This window comes from Lithobates pipiens, unplaced genomic scaffold (genome assembly GCF_037356315.1).
Source record: "Lithobates pipiens isolate NorthernLeopardFrog02 unplaced genomic scaffold, aLitPip1_a1.2 Scaffold_63, whole genome shotgun sequence".
NCBI lineage: Eukaryota > Metazoa > Chordata > Amphibia > Anura > Ranidae > Lithobates > Lithobates pipiens.
This window is the reverse complement of record NW_027507885.1, coordinates 758,055-777,066: the sequence shown is the minus strand read 5'-3', so window position 1 is coordinate 777,066 and position 19,012 is coordinate 758,055. Positions and strand designations below refer to the sequence as shown.

Below are 19,012 nucleotides of genomic sequence, written 5' to 3'. Positions count from 1 at the left end.
TCCGTCACAACAATGAAGTCACAACACTACAAGCTGGAGCCATTGTGATGGGGTCTTCTCCTGTCTTTGAAGAGTTGGGGTTCTCCTTTATTTAGATTACTCCGACTTCTACAAGAGGTGTAAGGCTCTGTAGTAATTTGGGGAGATCTTGCAGCTGGTGTCCTTGATGATTATAAGGAAGCCAGCTGGTTGTCCATCCTCCGCTTAAGTGAAATTTTGGTTTTAGGTATTCTTATCGTTGACCGTTTTGGTCGAAGTTGATGTTTCGTACACCTGACTTCATTCTTATGTCTCTTTTCCAGGTTGCTGAAACTGGACACAACGGAGACCATGCAGAGCATTAAGTGTGTGGTAGTCGGGGATGGAGCTGTGGGGAAAACTTGTCTTCTCATCTGTTACACAACCAATGCTTTCCCAGAGGAGCACATCCCCACAGTGTTTGACAACTACAGTGCCCAATGTACAGTGGATGGATATACCGTAAACCTGAACTTGTGGGATACAGCTGGCCAAGAAGATTACGACCGACTAAGGACATTGTCTTACCCCCAGACTAATGTCTTCATCATCTGCTTCTCCATTACCAGTCCTTCATCTTATGAGAACATTACGCACAAGTGGTACCCTGAAGTGGACCACCATTGTCCTAAAGTTCCCATTCTCCTGGTGGGCACCAAGAAGGATCTAAGAGACAACCCAGATGTCATCAAAAAGCTAAAAGAGCAGAGCCAGACACCGATCACCCACAAACAAGGGGTCAGCTTGTCCAAGCAAATTCACGCAGTGAAGTACATGGAGTGCTCAGCGCTGAACCAAGATGGCATCAAAGAGGTTTTCTCAGAGTCAGTGAGAGCCGTTCTCAACCCAAATCCAGTAAAAAAGAAGAGTCCGTGCTTCTTACTGTGAAATAAAATGCCTCCAAGATGATGATCTGGTCACTTTGATCTCCGTGTTGATCTCAGATTATGTGACTTTGTCATGAAGAACCACAACCTATGTAGACCTCAAGGACCGAAATTACAGACTCTTCCTTACTGTTCCTTATGTAAAATGTTCATTAGACCAAAGAAACTTAATATTTCAGATAGCACCAAACGGTTTTGTCTGTTCCAATGTTGGTCATGAAATTTCGCACCTCATAACATTCATGGAATATAAGAAGACGTCTCGTGTTTTGTGTGGCACCACCTGAGACTGCTGAGGTTATAGAAAGTACAGAACTATGCAAATTCTTCTTACATTATGAGAAATTTTTATCGCAATACTGCATTTTTACAATTTTTTTTTTTGCAACATAATCGTGTTTTCTTTTTAACTATCATTTTTTGCTTCTTGAAGAAACCAGCAGCCATATTACTATATGTGAAGCTTGAAGACTTGGAAGAACTCTGCTTAGACGCTATTTGCATCTAAACTGGTCATATATTGAAAGTTCAATGCGAAAACAACCTGTGAAAAACTGCTTGCAGTTTAGGGGTCCCTATGGCTTTAACTGGCAAGACTCATGAAGAATTTTAACATCATAATGGCCACAACCTGTACCTGTACATTTTTTATGATTCTTCATAGACCTTCAATGAATCCTCATGAAACTTTCATAAAACCCTCAAGGAATCTTCATGGAACTTTCATAAAACCCTCATGGAATCCTCAGTGACCCTTTAATGAATCCTCATGGAATTTTCATAAATCCCTCAATGAATCCTCGCAGAACTTTCTTAAAACCCTCAATGAATCTTCATGAAATTTTCATAAAACCCTTAAGAAATCCTTATGAAACTTTAATAAAACCCTCAATGAATCCTTATGGAATGTTCAAGAATCCCTAACCATCATAAAGTATTTGTGGAGCATTCATAAAACCCTCTTGAAATATTTGCGGAACTCTCATGGATCCTTCAGTAAACCCTAATGGAATCATTATGGAGCACTCAAAAAACCCTAATGAAATCCTTGTGGAACCCTCATAAAACCTTCAGCGTACCCTCAAGGAAACTTTGTGGAAGTCTCAAAGAACCCTCATAAAACCCTCATGGAATCCACAGTGAACCTTTAATGAATCCTCATGGAATTTTGATAAATCCCTCAATGAATCCTCACAGAACCTTCTTAAAACCCTCAATGAATCCTCATGAAATTTTTTATAAAACCCTCAAGAAATCCTCATGGAACTTTCATTAAACCCTCAATGAATCCTCATGGAAATTTCATAAATCCCTCAATGAATCCTCATGGAACTTTCATAAATCCCTCAATGAATCCTCATGGAACTTTCATAAATCCCTCAATGAATCCTCATGGAACTTTCATGAAACCATCATGAAGTATTTGTGGAATATTCATAAAACCCTCATGAAATCTTTGAGGAACTTTCATAAAACTCTCATGGATCCTTTATTAAACCCTCATGGAATCATTATGGAGCCCTCAAATAGCCCTAATGAAATCCTTGTGGAACCCTCATAAAACCTTCATCGTACCCTCAAGGAAACTTTGTGGAAGTCTCAAAGAACCCTCATAAAACCCTCATGGATTGTTCATGTTTCTTTGCTTAGTTTGCCAAACCTTTATGTTTTATTTGATATATCAGACCACAGGAATACAGTATGTCTGTTTGTTAAACCTTTTTGAACATAAACATCTCTTTCTGGCTTACAGGCCACTATGTATATTTTTATAGATCTGTGTAAGTGAGGCATTAATAGTATTCATGGATAGATACATGAAGGTGCCCATAGATGTAAGATGTTCTATGGACTGACATAAACATACACAATCTACATTGGTCAAGCATACTGGTTTACCTATCGCAGACATCCCCATGACTGGCTTAGTTCTGGAGAACGAAGGAAACATTCAGGCTTATCCTCAGGGGTGTCTGGACAGATTGGGGAAGTCCATAGACATACAGTCCTTCCCTGATATGACCGATGACAAGACTGGTCCACAATTGTCTTATATCTATGGGCACATTAAAAGTGTTGAGGAGAGGATTAGAATAAAAGAAGTATGGAAGGAAGGTGTTATAGCAGAAGATGAAAGAAGTCTGATATTTTATCTACTCAGCCATCAGCATCTAACTCAGGGTTCCATGGTTTGTGTATTGTCCGAATTCAGATCGCTATGTTCCTGTTATACGCCTCGTAGCCGCTGTTTTCGCTATCACTATTTCTGAATAAAGAATATTAATATATCGTTGTGTGTCTGATCATGTCACACCAAATAAAGAACGTTCATTTTATAGAAGGGAGGTTGGATTATAAGTACGAACCCTGAACCCCAGGCAAACAAATCCAATTCTATTGATGAAGTATTTATTAATTGGTGATCAGTCTGAAGACTGTGCCGGTATCTGGAGCCATAATTGGTGATCAGTCTGATGACTGTGCCGGTATCTGGAGCCATAATTGGTGATCAGTCTGATGACTGTGCCGGTATCTGGAGCCATATTCGGTGATCAGTCTGAAGACTGTGCCGGTATCTGGAGCCATAATTGGTGATCAGTCTGATGACTGTGCCGGTATCTGGAGCCATATTCGGTGATCGGTCTGATGACTGTGCCGGTATCTGGAGCCATAATTGGTGATCAGTCTGATGACTGTGCCGGTATCTGGAGCCATAATTGGTGATCGGTCTGATGACTGTGCCAGTATTTGGAGTAGGGATGAGCTTTCTGTTTGGGTTGAACATGAGTTCAGCTTGAACATTGGCTGTTCGCCGTTCACCGAAAGCTGAACATTATGGGCCATTCATGGCAAATTCAAGCAGTGTGTAACAGCCCATGATGCATTGCTGTATGATGATTGGCCAGAGCATGCACCATGACCTGCATGCTATGGCCAATCCCAGCACCCTCAGCTAAGAGAGCCATAATTAGCCAAAGGCAGGGTGCCTTTCACCAATCATGGCTCAGGGGGACTAAGTCCATGCCCACACTATATAAGGCTGAGTGCACGTCGGCCCCATGTAGTGTGTTAGCGTGGACGTAGAGAGAGTCTCATTTAGATTGAGCAGACAGGCAGATTATTCAGTTAGCTGCAGTGTATTTAATAGTCCATTCCTGGTGTACTGTTTATACTATACTTCTGGCAGGCAAGTGATTCCTTTAGCTGCAGTGTATTTAATATATATATATATATATTTATCCACTGCATACAGTTTAGCTAGATCTCACTGCAGTCTGTTCCTGGTGTACTGTTTCTACTATACTTTGGGCAGGCAGGTGATTGAGTGAGCTGCAGTGTATTTAATATATATATATATATATATATATATACAGCCCTCAAATTTTCCACTCTCAGAAAATGAAGGCTTGCGAGCTGGGCTGCCTTGCAGGATAGCACACTGTTACCAGTGCTTACATTATAATTGTCTCCGCTCTGCTCAACACAGCCCTGCCTCCTCCTGACCTGCGCCTGTGATAGACAGAGCACCAGTCCAATGTTGTGATGCGTTCTATCTATCGCAGGCATGGGGTCAGGAGGAGGTGGGGCTGTGTTGAGCAGAGCGGAGACAATTATAATGTAAGTTCCGGTAACAGCGTGCTATCCCGCGGCTCTCCTCTTCGTCCAGCCATGCATTCCTCTGCCCAGAGGAGGCTGCAATGGGCACAGTATGGCTGCGATGAGCACAGTGTGGCTGCAATGGCCACAGTGTGCCTGCAATGGGCACAGTAAGGCTGCAACAGGCACAGTGTGGCTGCAATGGCCACAGTGTAGCTGCAATAGTGGGAAAAGTGAGGCTGCAATGGTGGGCATGGGTGAGGCTGCATTGAGGGGCACAGGGGAGGCTGCACTGATAAAGTTGTTGTTAATATTTATGTTTATAATATTTTTGTAACTTATTTTTGCATAAAACATTTAAGTGTCATTTCATGAGATAATTTATGAGGGCGTGTCTAGGGGCAGAATTAGGGGCGGGCAGGGTAGGGATTGAGTAGGGCACTGGTGGTGAGTAACCTTTGAGGCCTGGCTAGTAGCTCAGGACTTGAAATTGTGAGCCCTGTATATATATATATATTTATGGTGTGGAGCCCTCTGACCGATACGGTTAAGGATGACAAACAAGGTTAACATAAACTCGCTTACTTGAAATGGACCTGAAAGTGTGCCCTGGTCTGACGTACGGTATACCAAAATAAGGGGGCATACCTTAGATAGAAAGTGGGTGATAAATGAAATGAATATGAATGGAGTGAAATGAGTACTCTCATGAGGAGTATGATGCTTGAGAAATGCCCTGAAAAAGGGGATGGGTGGGTGGGTATCGCGCACCGGAACCGACGAGGAAGACAGGCGAACGGGCTGGTTATATACTCCACCGGGCTCCTCCCATAATTTCAGGCCACCATACTGGCCTTTCTATTTATGGTGTGGAGCCCTCTGACCGATACGGTTAAGGATGACAAACAAGGTTAACATAAACTCGCTTACTTGAAATGGACCTGAAAGTGTGCCCTGGTCTGACGTACGGTATACCAAAATAAGGGGGCAAAAACATTCAGGTAGGGGTTGCATTTTATTGATCCAAGTTTGTTACTGGGTGAGCTCGACAAAGGCCTGGGTCATCTCCGCTTGCGGATTGGGTATGTAGCGGGCGAAACAGGTGGACCTCCATCTGCCCAACTTCTTGATAATGTGAGTAGGACAGAGGTGAAGGATACCCGGGAGTATCCTGACACGTTCCACCGGGCAGCGTTCAGAGGTTTAGTGAGAAATGGCAGAAGAGGACTAACTCCTGGTTGATCAGCCAAAAAGGGTCGACAGGCGCGTGAGAATGGCGACCGGGTACCAGCGGTTGTTGGACTTATAGAGGTGTATGTCCGAACCCGAGCCAAGCTGCTGCGTCTTGGAGACTGCTAAGTGTAAGACGAAATGGTCTTCGTATCGGACCAGGTGGTGCTCGCACAGCATGCGTGCTGTGAGGCTACAACAAGTAAACTCGCTTGGCCGTAAGAAGCCGTAGAAGGCCAGGTGTATGGCTGCTTGTAAATGACACTAATGTGGAGACCGAAAAGGTGAAGTGGCCAGGAAATCTGACATATTTCTAAACGTCTCCTGTGATAGGCAGTCGTTTTGGTGCCGGCCATCGGCTGGCGCTTTCTGGATACCGCGCATAACAGCCCGAACGGCGTGGTAAAAATAGGAAGGGTACGGTAGGGTCCTGGAGGGACGTGAAATGTTGTACACCGGTCAGGTATAGCCGGATCGCATTAAAGGATAACGCCAACTGCGAGTGGCAGTAGGAAATGAAGGCTATGACTTGCTTGACACGGGACGTCTCTGTACTGTGATACGTGATGAAGTTGGTTAAAGGCCCTCCAGGCTGATTGATAGGCCTTGAGGGTATTGCGGGAAAGGGAGTGATCAAATGAGTTGGGTAGCCGCTAGGAGGTGAGGGGCTAATCCAGGGTCAGTTGAGACCAGTCCGGGATAGCTGCTGATGTTGGTCCGGCTCCGGGTACCTGAACGAAAACGACACAAGGTTAAAAGCGGGAGAGGGCGTCCGCTGCCTGATTGAATTTACCGGGGATAAAGGAAGAATGGATGTTGAACTGAAACAACAACAAGAGCTGGACCAGTCGACGTAGGAAGGACATAACCAACAGAGAGGGCGCCTTGGCGCAGCCAGGAATTGCCAGTAACTGGGGAGGCCAGGAAGCTGCGAGCCAGAGGTGGCCAAAAAGCAGCCGCAAGCCCGTGGAGGCCGCTGCGTCGGTCATCACCTGGGGAGAAAGGGAAGACACGGAGGGAATGAACAGGGAGACGTCATTCCCAGACGATAGGAATTCCTCCCGCATAGCAAGGACTGCTATTGCCGCGGGAACCCGGCTGAGGACTTGCTCTGGATCCTGTGAGAGGGACAGTAAGACCAATAGGCGTGACACAAAGGCGCGACCCCTGAGGGATGATGTGCATAGCGACGCTCGACATGCCGTGAAGGGACTGTAGGTGTCTTTTGGATGACTAAACTGGGGAATATGCGAGGATATTATATGTCCGTAAAGATGGCAGTTGTAATGGGCGAGCATTGGCCGATGGCTATGGGCTGATGCCTCTGGACGCCTCGTAGTGGGGATCTTGCTGTATGGGCCGTAACAACAGATGGCTCTCCGAGCATTGTAAGGATAAGAAATGCTGAACGCTGGCTAGAAATAGCCTGGGCGTGCTACAGGAAGAAGCCAGTCGCGTGTGTCAACATGATCCTGGTGCGGACGGAAGTTGAACTCAACTGTCCCAAGGAAGAGACGGACAGACAGGCAACAGTGAGTGGCTTGTAAGAAAAGCCACAGGAGACGAGTGGCCAATTAAGTGCTGCTGAAAATGACGTGTAGCCAGTTAGCGTGCCACTGAGAACGTGCTTGCAACAAATGATTGCAAGAAGTTATGCTAAGTCACGAGCCTTGGCATGACTAAAGGTTGTGTTTGAACGTGTGCTTGCGACAATTGCCCGGGAGTTTGTCACAGGAGATGTGTACGTGGTGACTGTGAGCAATTCGTGTTACCGCATGTGCACTGCGAAGACTGCGGGAGTTGTGCTTGCATGTATGTTTGGACGCGTGCTTGCGATGGTTGCAAGATGTTACCCAGGATGCGTGCTTGCCACGACTGCAAGATGTTATGCTAGGACGCGTGCCTGCAACGATTGCAAGGATTTACAGTGGGCTTCATGGGTAGCCAGGCCGGAAAAGACAGAAGTCCATCCGGTCCAACCACAAATCAAAATAATAAGGTATCACACCACCCGACACCCCGATTCTACGCCCGCAGCTGATCCAGAGGAAGGCAAAAAACCCCAACAGAGCATAGCCCAATTTGCTACAGTAGGGGAAAAAATTCCTTCCTGACCCCTCGAGAGGCAATCGGATTTTCCCTGGATCAACTATGCCTATAAGTATAAGTACCCTGTAATACAACGAACATTTAGGAAGGTATCCAGGCTTTCCCCAAAGCAACCTATTGAGCAGCCAGAAGTGCCTGCCAGCAATGATTGCCATAAGTTGTGCCTGGACATCAGCTTGCAATGATTGCAAGAGGCCTATGCTTGAATGCGTGCTTGCCATGATTGCAAGAGGTCTACGCTCGAATGCGTGCTTGCAATGATCGCTAGAGGTCTATGCTCGAATGCGTGCTTGCAACGATTGAAAGAGGTCTATGCTCGAATGCGTGCTTGCAATGATTGCAAGAGGTTTATGCTCGAATGCGTGCTTGCAACGACTGCAAGAGGTCTATGCTCGAACGCGTGCTTGTAATGAGTGCAAGAGGTCTATGCTCGAATGCGTGCTTGTAATGAGTGCAAGAGGTTTATGCTCGAATGCGTGCTTGCAACGACTGCAAGAGGTCTATGCTCGAATGCGTGCTTGTAATGAGTGCAAGAGGTTTATGCTCGAATGCGTGCTTGTAATGAGTGCAAGAGGTCTATGCTCGAACGCGTGCTTGTAATGAGTGCAAGAGGTTTATGCTCGAATGCGTGCTTGCAACGACTGCAAGAGGTCTATGCTCGAATGCGTGCTTGTAATGAGTGCAAGAGGTCTATGCTCGAACGCGTGCTTGTAATGAGTGCAAGAGGTCTATGCTCGAACGCGTGCTTGTAATGAGTGCAAGAGGTCTATGCTCGAATGCGTGCTTGTAACGAGTGCAAGAGGTCTAGGCTCGAATGCGTGCTTGCAATGAGTGCGAGAGGTCTACAATGATTGCGATTAGTCTATCTCTGGATGCGTGCTTGCAACGATTGCAAGAAGTCTACGCTTGGATGTGTATTTACGACGATTGCACGAAGTCTACGCTTGTATGTGGAGAAAAACAACGAAACACGCCTAAACGAAGCTGTGTTCTTCCCTTTTGAGGCAACTTTATAATGAAATGAGGCCGAGGAGCAAGGCCCCCCTGGTAGGCATCCAAACCTTGAAAAATCAACTGGACCCAAACCGGGGAGCGGCATGTGACAGTGAGATGAGAGAACCTGCCATGACAGAGATCCGGATCGCCATGCCACAACTTGCGACTGAGCACGAAACGGATTCTGGAGCATGTACTGAAATGAGGCCATTCCTGGGGCACGCCGAGACGAATTTGGTACACCGATGTGACTATTCGTACCGGAACGTGATAGGTGAAATGAAATGAAAACCCATGACAAAGACAAGAATCAGAGGACGAGCCCTTGAACCAAACGGATGAATCCTGTCCTTGGAGCATGTACTGAAATGAGGCCATTCCTGGGGCACGCCGGGATGAATTTGGTACACAGATGTGACTATTCGTACCGGAACGTGATAGGTGAAATGAAATGAAACCCATGACAAAGACAAGAATCAGAGGACGAGCCCATGAACCAAACAGATGAATCCTGTCCTTGGAGCATGTACTGAAATGAGGCGTAACAGCTGGGCGCACCGGAACGAATCGGTGCATAAATAAATGCAACAGGATTCGAATCGGAGCGTAATAAGTGACCGAAATGATATGCCATGACAGAGATAAGATTCAACGACTGGACTGATGGTTACAACAAAGAATCCGACTCTGGAGCATGTACTGAAATGAGGCGTAGCAGCTGGGCACACCAGAACAAATCGGTGCATAAAAGAATGCGACAGGATTCGAATTGGAGCGTAATAAGTGACAGAAATGATATCCCATGACAGAGACAGGATTCAACGACTGGACTGTAGGTTACAAAGAATCCGTCTCTGGAGCATGTACCGAAATGAGGCGTAGCAGCTGGGCACACCAAGACGAATCGGTGCATAGAAGAATGCGTCAGGATTCGATTTGGAGCGTAATAAGTGACAGAAATGATATGCCATGACAAAGACAAGAATCAGGGACCGTGCGTGAACCTGCGAGTGACTCAGTCTCTGGAGCATGTACAGAAATGAGGCCGAACCCTGGGGCACTTCAAAGCGAATCGGTGCACCAGAGGTGCGACAGGATTCGCGCCGGAGCGCGACTAGTGACAGAAATGATTCGAAACGGAAGAAATGACTGGGACTGAAATGACTTGGAATGAGATGAAATGAAATACATAACATAACTGCATGAATGAAGAGATATATATTCGAACTGGAGCAGACCAAGCAAAACGTGCGGACTGCTTGCCTTGTCGTAACAAGCAGTCGGCTGTGAGTCGAACGATTCGACCGATACTAATAGAAATGCTCGGGCAGTCGAACGGTTTCGAATGCCGTACCTGCGAATGAATCGCCTGACGTGGCGTAATCGAACGTGTCGAAAGGTGATAACGACTACATCAAAAGTAGAAAACAGTGACATGCGTACGAGGGCCACAGAAAACATTCGATATGAAAGCAGCGAGCGGCTCGTGAGCACAGGGAATGTTGACGGTACATCGAAATACATGAATTGAAAAAGGGGGTGCCGAAGCCCTACCTGCGACAGCCAGCCCGACGTGCAACGACAAATTCGATGGGTACGACGACACTCCGACGGCGAAACCGACGGACGCTGATGAACGAGAAGACGAGTTGTCAAGACGGGGGCGAAAAATGCGGGAACTGACGAACAGGCTCACTGCGTCTGGTCTGGATAGTCGGCCCTTGATACCTGACGTATCAGGTATCGCGCACCGGAACCGACGAGGAAGACAGGCGAACGGGCTGGTTATATACTCCACCGGGCTCCTCCCATAATTTCAGGCCACCATACTGGCCTTTCTATATATATATATATATATATATATATATCCACTGTATCCAGTTTAGCTAGATCTGACTTCAGTCCATTCCTGGTGTACTGGTTCTAATATACTTCAAGCAGGCAGGGGATTCAGTGAGCTGTAGTGCATAAAATATATATACAGTCTTCTACATATATATCCACTGCATTCCAATCTAGCCAAGCCTATATGTGACTGTAGGCTATTCCTGGTGTACATTTTCAAATATACTTTCAGGCCGGCAGGTGATTCAGTGAGCTGCAGTGCATAAAATAAATATACAGTCTCCTACGTATATATCCACTGCATTCTAGTCTAGCCAAGCCTATTTCTGACTGCAGGCTATTCCTGGTATACATTTTCAAATACACTTTCAGGCAGACAGGCAGGCAGGAGATTCAGTGATCTGCAGTGCATAAAATATATATAGTTTTCTACATATATATATATATCCACTGCATTCTAGTCTAGCCAAGCCTATGTCTGACTGCAAGCCATTCCTGGCGTACGTTTTCAAATATACATTCAGGCATGCAGGTGATTTGGTTAGCTGCAGGTGTATTTAATATATATATATATATATATATATATATATATATATATATATATATATATATATATATATATATATATATATATATATCCACTGCATACAGTTTAGCTATATCTCACTGCAGGCCATTCCTGGTGTACTGTTTCTATTATACTTCAGGCGGGGTACACAGTACTGTGGACCCCTAGCGTAGTTGCTCCTACTTCTCTGGTGGTGTACACGGTACACAATACAGTGTAGTGTGGTGTTTCAAAACAAAATCCCATCATGTCCGGAAAGCCACCAAGGAGAGGCAGACGCTCACAGACCACTAAAAGAGGGCAAGCAGGCTCTGTGTCTACATTCCACAGTGCTGGTCATGGATATGGTGCATCTTCTGTAAGTGGCTGTGGGGCACGCTTGCCCTTTTTTTTTTTCTGCTGCTGGGACAGGGGCAGCAAAATTGGGCCTTTGGTGGTGGTGCCACAACACTGTAACCCCTCACAGTTACTCTTGTTGGGTGCAGGAACGGGCCCTGCTGTGAAATATTAGATCAGAAAGTGTAACTGCATGCCCCCATTAAACAGGGACAGAAAAATTGGGCCTGAAGCCGCGTACACACGGTCGGAGAATCCGTCGGAATGCGTCTTATCGGACCGTGTCGTCAGATAATCCGACTGTGTGTGGTATGCATCGGACTGATTCCGTCCGAATCTCCGTCCGACCCAATTTTCCAACATGTTGGAAATATTTCCCGACCAACTGGGCCGGTCGGACCTAATCCGATCATGTGTAGAGAATTTTAATCAGACCAAGTGCCACGCATGCTCAGATCAAATTCCTACATCAAAGCTATTGGCTACTAGCCTGAATCTAGTCCCATCGTAACGAAATTACGTCATCACGTTCTGAAAGATCGGATTTTACGACAACTTAGTCCGACTGTGTGTATGCAACAGTTTCGGACACAATCCGTCCGACTAAATCTGACGGACAAAATCCGACGGATTTGGTTGGCAGAATCTCCGACCGTGTGTACAGGGGCTTAGGCAGTGGTGGTGGTGCACTAAACCAAAAATATTGTTGGAAGCTATCATTATCAAGATTGAGGAGGAATAGGATAATCAGTCAGCATAGGCAGTCTTCAAGGGATCCCACATCCATAGAAAAATCAATCAGTTACATTAGCATCAGGTGCTTGATAGCTGCTTCTGATCAAAGACTGATTCATTTTTATGAATGTGAGCCTATCAAGGGAGTCTGTGGACAGGCGCACTCTATGATCCATTACAAACCCTCCAGCAGCACTGAATGTGCATTCAGAAAGAACGCTGGATGCAGGACAGGCCAGTAGATCAATTGCATATTGAGATAGTTCTGGCCAGTGGTCCATCCTTAAGACCCAGTAAACCAGTGGATGCTCTGTTGGAAAGGTCTCCAAGTTTGCTCTTGCCCCTAGATATTCCTAAACAATGTAAAGAAGACGCTGGCGATGGTTGCTTGAACTGATCAGACCTTGGCGGTGAGGACTGAAAAATTGTCTAAAGGCATCGGTCAGCCGGCCACCTTCTCTACTGCTCTTCCTCTGACTGAACAAAGCTGTCATGGTTATGCAGTAATCTTTGCCAACTTACCTCTCCTCAATGTGTTCACCTTTAGAGACCAGCTACTCTCACCTGGCTACTTAAATAATCTCTCCTCAAAGCATGGCTCCACCCCGGCCCCTATCAGGGAACTCTATATTAATCTGTCCACCCCTGCCTGCTTGTGACCCTGACCTAACAGTCTGCTACTGATAGTCACCCTGACCTTTGGCTTATTCCTTTACTATCTCTGTCCTCCTGTAGCCTACTGTGGGCATGAGCTAAGAGACCCTGGGGGTCACGACCTGGAGCCAGTTGCAGTTGCATCCTAACCACTAGAGGCTCTGGTGAACACCTGGGAACTGAAATCCACCCCTTGATGGCTGCTGCTGAGTGTTATCCTCCACATCCATGCTGACACAATCCTCCTCCTCCTCCTCCTCCTCTTCCTGTGTGTTTGGCGGGTCTGCAGGAATAATATCTGGATAAAAGGGGCCTTGAGAGGTAAGGAAATCATACATACATAAGGAAGTCCTACTCTTCCTCTCACTGTTCTGCCTCAAGTGCCCTGTCCATTATTCCATGAAATGTGTGCTCCAACAGGAAGACAATAGAGACAGTATCACTGGTGCATGCATTGCTCACCATCCTTGATTAGTAGCCACTGGCATGGCGTAAAGAAGCCAAGCTCCCCTGAGCCTGTCCTGGTGCCATACTCACATAGGTACTCATTGATGGCCCTCTGCTGCATGTTCAGCCACTACAGCATTGCCAACGTTGACTTCCACCTGGTGGGCATGTCACAAATGAGGCGGTTGGTGGGCAGATTGCATTCCCTTTCAATGTCAGCCAGCCGAGCACTGGCATTGTATGACCATTGGAAATGACTACAGACTTTTCTGGCCTGCCTCAGGAGATTTTGTAAGCCTGGGTACCTGCCCAAGAACCGCCAAATTCAGGACGTGAGCCAAACATGGAACATGGGTCAAGTGTCGGAGGGCAGAGAGAAGGTTGGTGCCATTGTCGCATACAACCATTCCTGGCTGAAGTTGGCGTGGCGTCAACCACTTCTGAGCCTGCCCCTGCAGAGCTGACAGAATCTCTGCCCCAGTGTGGCTCCTGTCCTCTAAGCAGTGGTTTAACCTTAAACTAGATAGAGGGTTATTTACTGTAAGAGTGGCAAGGATGTGGAATTCCCTTCCACAGGCGGTGGTCTCAGCGGGGGGTATCGATAGTTTCAAGAAACTATTAGATAAGCACCTGAATGCCTGCAACAAAAATACAATGTAATACTGTATTTTGCCAACCTCACCTACTATGTAACTATGTAACTCATACACTACATGGCATCTTTTTGCCTGACTGCTTGCGTAGCCCCTTGACTTCTTACAGAGCACCGCTGGTTCAGAGAACAAATCTACAGAAGAGCCCATAGAGGAAGAAGAAGAGGAGGAGGTGGAGGAGAGACCTGTGGCAGAATCACTGCTAGCATTTTGGGGGCATGGTGGTGGAACAAGCTCCAAAAATACTGAACCCTACCCTGTATCCTTCCCAGCTGCGAGCAGAGTTACCCAGTGCACCCAGAAGGAAAAGTAACCTTCCTGCCCATGCCTGCCAGACCATGAGTCTGCGGTAATATACATCTTACTGCTGACCGCCCTGTCCAACAAGACAAAAACATTGCCTTCCACATGGCGGTAGAAAGCTGGAATGGCCTTCCATGAAAAGAAAGGATGTTTTGGAACCTGCAACTGAGGAACAGCACATTCCACAAATTCACGAAAGGGAACAGAGTCTACCAGCTGAAAAGACAGTAGTTGCAGTGCTAGCAATTTGGCCAAGATGGCATTCAAGCTAGCATTCAGAATGTGAGCATGTAGATGGCTGGGACCGAATTTCTTTTTACGGTTTAGCAAGTGGGGTAGGGAAATTTGCCTGTTAAAACCAGATGGCGGTGTACTGCTAGCAGATTGGCTGCAAGTACTTGGGAAACCTATTGCTATACCTTCATTCCTCTCAGTGCAGGTTTTTGAGAGGACTGGAGGTATACCCTGGGAAAATAAGACCTAGCGTGATTGTCGGTGATGGCTGCAATATAAGCCCTACCCCTCAAATAAGCCCTACCCTGTTTCTCCAAAAATAAGCCCTACCCTGAAAATAATATCTACAAGGTCTTTAACTAGGGCTTATTTGGGGGGTAGGGCTTATATTGCAGCCATCACCGACAATAATGCTTGGTCTTATTTTCGGGGAAACAGGGTAGTAGGGTTGGAGATCCCAGATGAGGAGCAAGGAAAAGTCTGATTTTTTCTTTGATGTTCGTCTTTCACGTGCTGTTGCCAACGGACTTGTTGCCTTATGAGTTTATGTGAAATCTACATTAATAACTGTAAAATATTGTAATTATGAATATATTTAATTTAGCTTTTATCTATGTAGGGCGGAACTGTCAGGGCTGGCTTAGCCCTTCCTTCTCTGGACTGGCCGCTCAGCTGTCGGCTAATTGCCAGCTCTCTTCTCTCTCCACAGTTACCAGCTGTTTCCGATGATGCTCGCCTGGCCTGCCTATTTAAAGTCTTCCAGCTCATTTCTCCATTGCCTTCACGTTTGGTCACATCACTAGGAACCATCTCCTGCTGTTGTTTCAAGACTGGCTTGCTGACATCCCTCCTGACTTCCATCCTGCTTGCAGTTGCTCTCCTTGGATCCCTGACGTCTGGACTGGCTGATTACTGGATCTGGTTTATGACCTTTGGACTGGCTGACTACCCGATCTGGTTACTGGACTCTGGCTATGCTTAACTACGCTTTTTCCTATTTACCTTTTTATTTTTATTAATAAACAAGTGTGATTTGATTGTACTTCTGTCTCTGTCTGTTTCATGGTTCCTGACAGGAACATATTACCTTCACAGAAATCTCTGGTAGACCAGACAAGTCGGTGCTTAGGCTTGTGTATACAAACAATGGAATCCAAACCTCATTGTTTTACACATACTCACTTCAAAGGATCCAATGCTGGGATATGCAATGAAGGGAGGTCAACCCGTAATCAATACTTAACTTCCCAGGAAAATTCAAGTTAAGCTCCTGCTCAGAATAGTCACAAGGATTTGCATTAAAGGGGGCAGACTTATGCAAAGTATAGGGGTGGGAGATGTAGCCAGCCCTTAACCAGGAATAGGGAAGCTCACCAATCAGAGCCACGCTATGCCAACCAATGAGGCATCAGCATGTAATGATTTACACAAACAAGATGGGAGGGAAACACACACTTTTATGAGAGAGCAACCATTAGAATGGAACCTTGGTGCAAAGGGTAATTATGGGAAAAGTCTGCATTTTACTTCTAACTAAATATGTTTGCAGATTAATGTTTTCAGGAATATACTCTGTATTCCTTCATGTAATTCTCTTATTTTAACCTAATATTTTCTTCCTTGGTGTAGATTATAGATAGATGGTTGTGTATTAGACTTTCAACTGCTCACCAATAGATATTGTTATTGTGTTAAATCTCAAATATAGTATATGGGAAAAAGACTGCATGGGAGGTCGTCATATGTCTGGTCAAGCATGTGGTGCCCAAGTAGTTGCTGTTGTGGCCACACTTGATACACTTCAGACATAGGTTGCAAACAGCAATAGTGCGATCTGCTGCACGTGTCCAAAAAGGCCCACACCAAGGAACTTTTCAAAATCAGCAGGGGAGTCAGCAGTGCCCTGCACCTGCGGAGCTCTGCGGTGTGATGCAGCAGGGTGGCTGCCCTTAAGCTGCCCCCTAGGGGACATCCTGCCTTGTTGGAGTTGTACCTCCTCTTCTCATCTATCAGGCACCCACATAGAGTCAGTGACCTCATCATCCCCTCCCTCCTCGTCACTGGAGCAAACTTGGCAGTATGCTGCAGCTGGGGGAACATGACTGCCAGTTTCTTGTCCTTCTGTGGCACCCCTTCGCTCTAGGCTCACGTTACTGCCTTCCTCAACCTGGGAACCAACCTCAGAGCCTTCAAATTGCTGCGCATCCTCCAGCAGCATGTATCCGACACTGTGGTCGAATAGTTCGGGAGACTCCTCTGTACATGATGGTAGGGCTAGGGATGGGGTGACTGTTGACATGGAGCTGGTGGAATAGGCAGCTGGTGGCAGCTGCATTGGCAGGCAAACTACTCTGGGCCTGGGTGACAGAGGATGAGGAGGACTTTGTTATCCACTCCACCAACTCTTCTGCATGTTCTGGCTCAATAACACGGCCAGCAGCAGAAAAAAAGGGCAAGTGTGCCCCACGGCCACCGGCAGAGGATGCACTGTGTCCACGACCAGCACTGTTGACTATAGACACAGAGATGGCTTGCCCTCTTTTAGTGGCCTGTGAGTGTCTGCCTCTCCTTGGTGGCCTTCCGGACATGATGGGGATTTTGTTTTGCAACACCGCACTACACTGTATTAGATACTGAGTACACCACCAGAAGTGTATTAGAAACTCTACACCACGGATATAGGCTACACTGCATTGTGTACTGTGTACACCACCAGAAAAGTAGTAACAACTGCACTACGGATGCACTGTATTGTAATTCCAATTCTTGATATAATATTTCACAGCAGTACCCATTCCTGTGCCCCACCAAGAGTAACTGTGAGGGTTTACGGTGTTCTGGTACCACCAACACCTAAGGCCCAATTTTCCACAGAGTGTATATAGTATAGTATATACAGGTGATCCCCTATTTAAAAAAAAACAAAAAAAATAAAAAAACTTACAAACGTCTCCTATTTGCAAATGGAAGGAGACAACAGGAAGTGAGATGAAATCTCCCCCTAGGAAGGGAAATTCTCTCCTGTAAGAGTTGATATGGGAAAAACGTGTCTCCTCTCCACTGATGATTTATCACCAAACCTTGTTTTACTAAAAAAAAACAAATTTTCAAAAAACATTTCTCATTGGGACAGAAAGTGAGGTGAAATCTTCTGAAGAGGTGCGCAGACAGCAAAAAAAAATGTTACAGGGGTGATAACCCTTCCCTATGTTTTCCAAAAAGCTTAAAAATAGATTTTTTGACTGGAGCGACACTTACAAAATGTACCAGTTCAAAATTTCAAACAGATTCTACTTAACACAAAAAACCTACACAGTCCCTGTCTTGTTTGCACCGCCTGTATACTGCTGTTCTGAGTATATAGGGCCTGGGGGCCCCACGCATTTCCTTTTTTTAATATGGGTACGGGGTTCCCCTTAATATCCGTACAAGACCCAAATAGGCTGGTAATGGACTGGGGGGTGGGGGATACACATGTCGTTTGTCTCACTGATTTTCATCCATATTGCCGGGACCAGACATTACATTAAAACCGCAAACAGTTTTAAATGACTTTTATTCCATTAGAAATGTCATTTTGTACAGGGACTGTTCTAAGCACGGGAAACGCACACCACTTCACAGGCATACTATAGACACCCCCCAGGCATGATATTTAAAGGAATATTTCACTTTGTTTCACTTTAAGCATTATTAAAATCACTGCTCCCGAAAAAAATTCCGCTTTTAAAACTTTTTTTTGCATTGATACATGTCCCCTGGGGCAGGACACGGGTCCTCAAATCCTTTTTATGTCAATAACTTGCATATAAGTCTTTAAAATTAGAACTTTGTTTATTCATGTTTGTGTCCCATAGACGGCTTTCGAATTTTCCCCGACCACTGCATATTGCTTGGTGTCTGCAGAACATCCGAACAACCAAAGTTTGGCCCAAACTTATGCTCTGGCCAAACTTTTTGCCCATCCCTACTGGGGGGTGAAGGTGCAGGAATTGGGGTGATCTGAGGGATGAAGGGGCAGGAATTGGGGTAATCTGAGGGGTGAAGGTGCAGGAATTGGGGTGATCTGAGGGGTGAAGGGGCAGGAATTGGGGTGATCTGAGGGGTGAAGGTGCAGGAATTGGGGTGATCTGAGGGGTGAAGGGGCAGAAATTGGGGTAATCTGAGGGGTGAAGGGGCAGGAATTGGGGTGATCTGAGATATGAATGTACAGGAATTGGGGTGATCTGAGGATGAAGATGCAGGAATTGAGGTGATCTAAGGGGTGAAGGTGCAGGAATTGGGGTGATCGATGTGTACGGTGATTGTACGTATCGGTGGTGGCAGCTCTACTTATCTATGGTGTGATAGATTGTCTGAAGTTTCATACAGCTGACTTCATTCTTTTTGTTTCTTTCCCA

At 45.9% G+C, this 19,012-nt stretch overlaps 1 pseudogene; it reads left to right on the top strand.

Annotated features, from left to right (window-relative positions):
• The window catches only part of LOC143958888 (rho-related GTP-binding protein RhoG-like), a 33,812-nt pseudogene extending 30,621 nt beyond the window's left edge, over positions 1-3,191 (top strand).
• Positions 3,192-19,012: the final 15,821 nt, after the last annotated feature.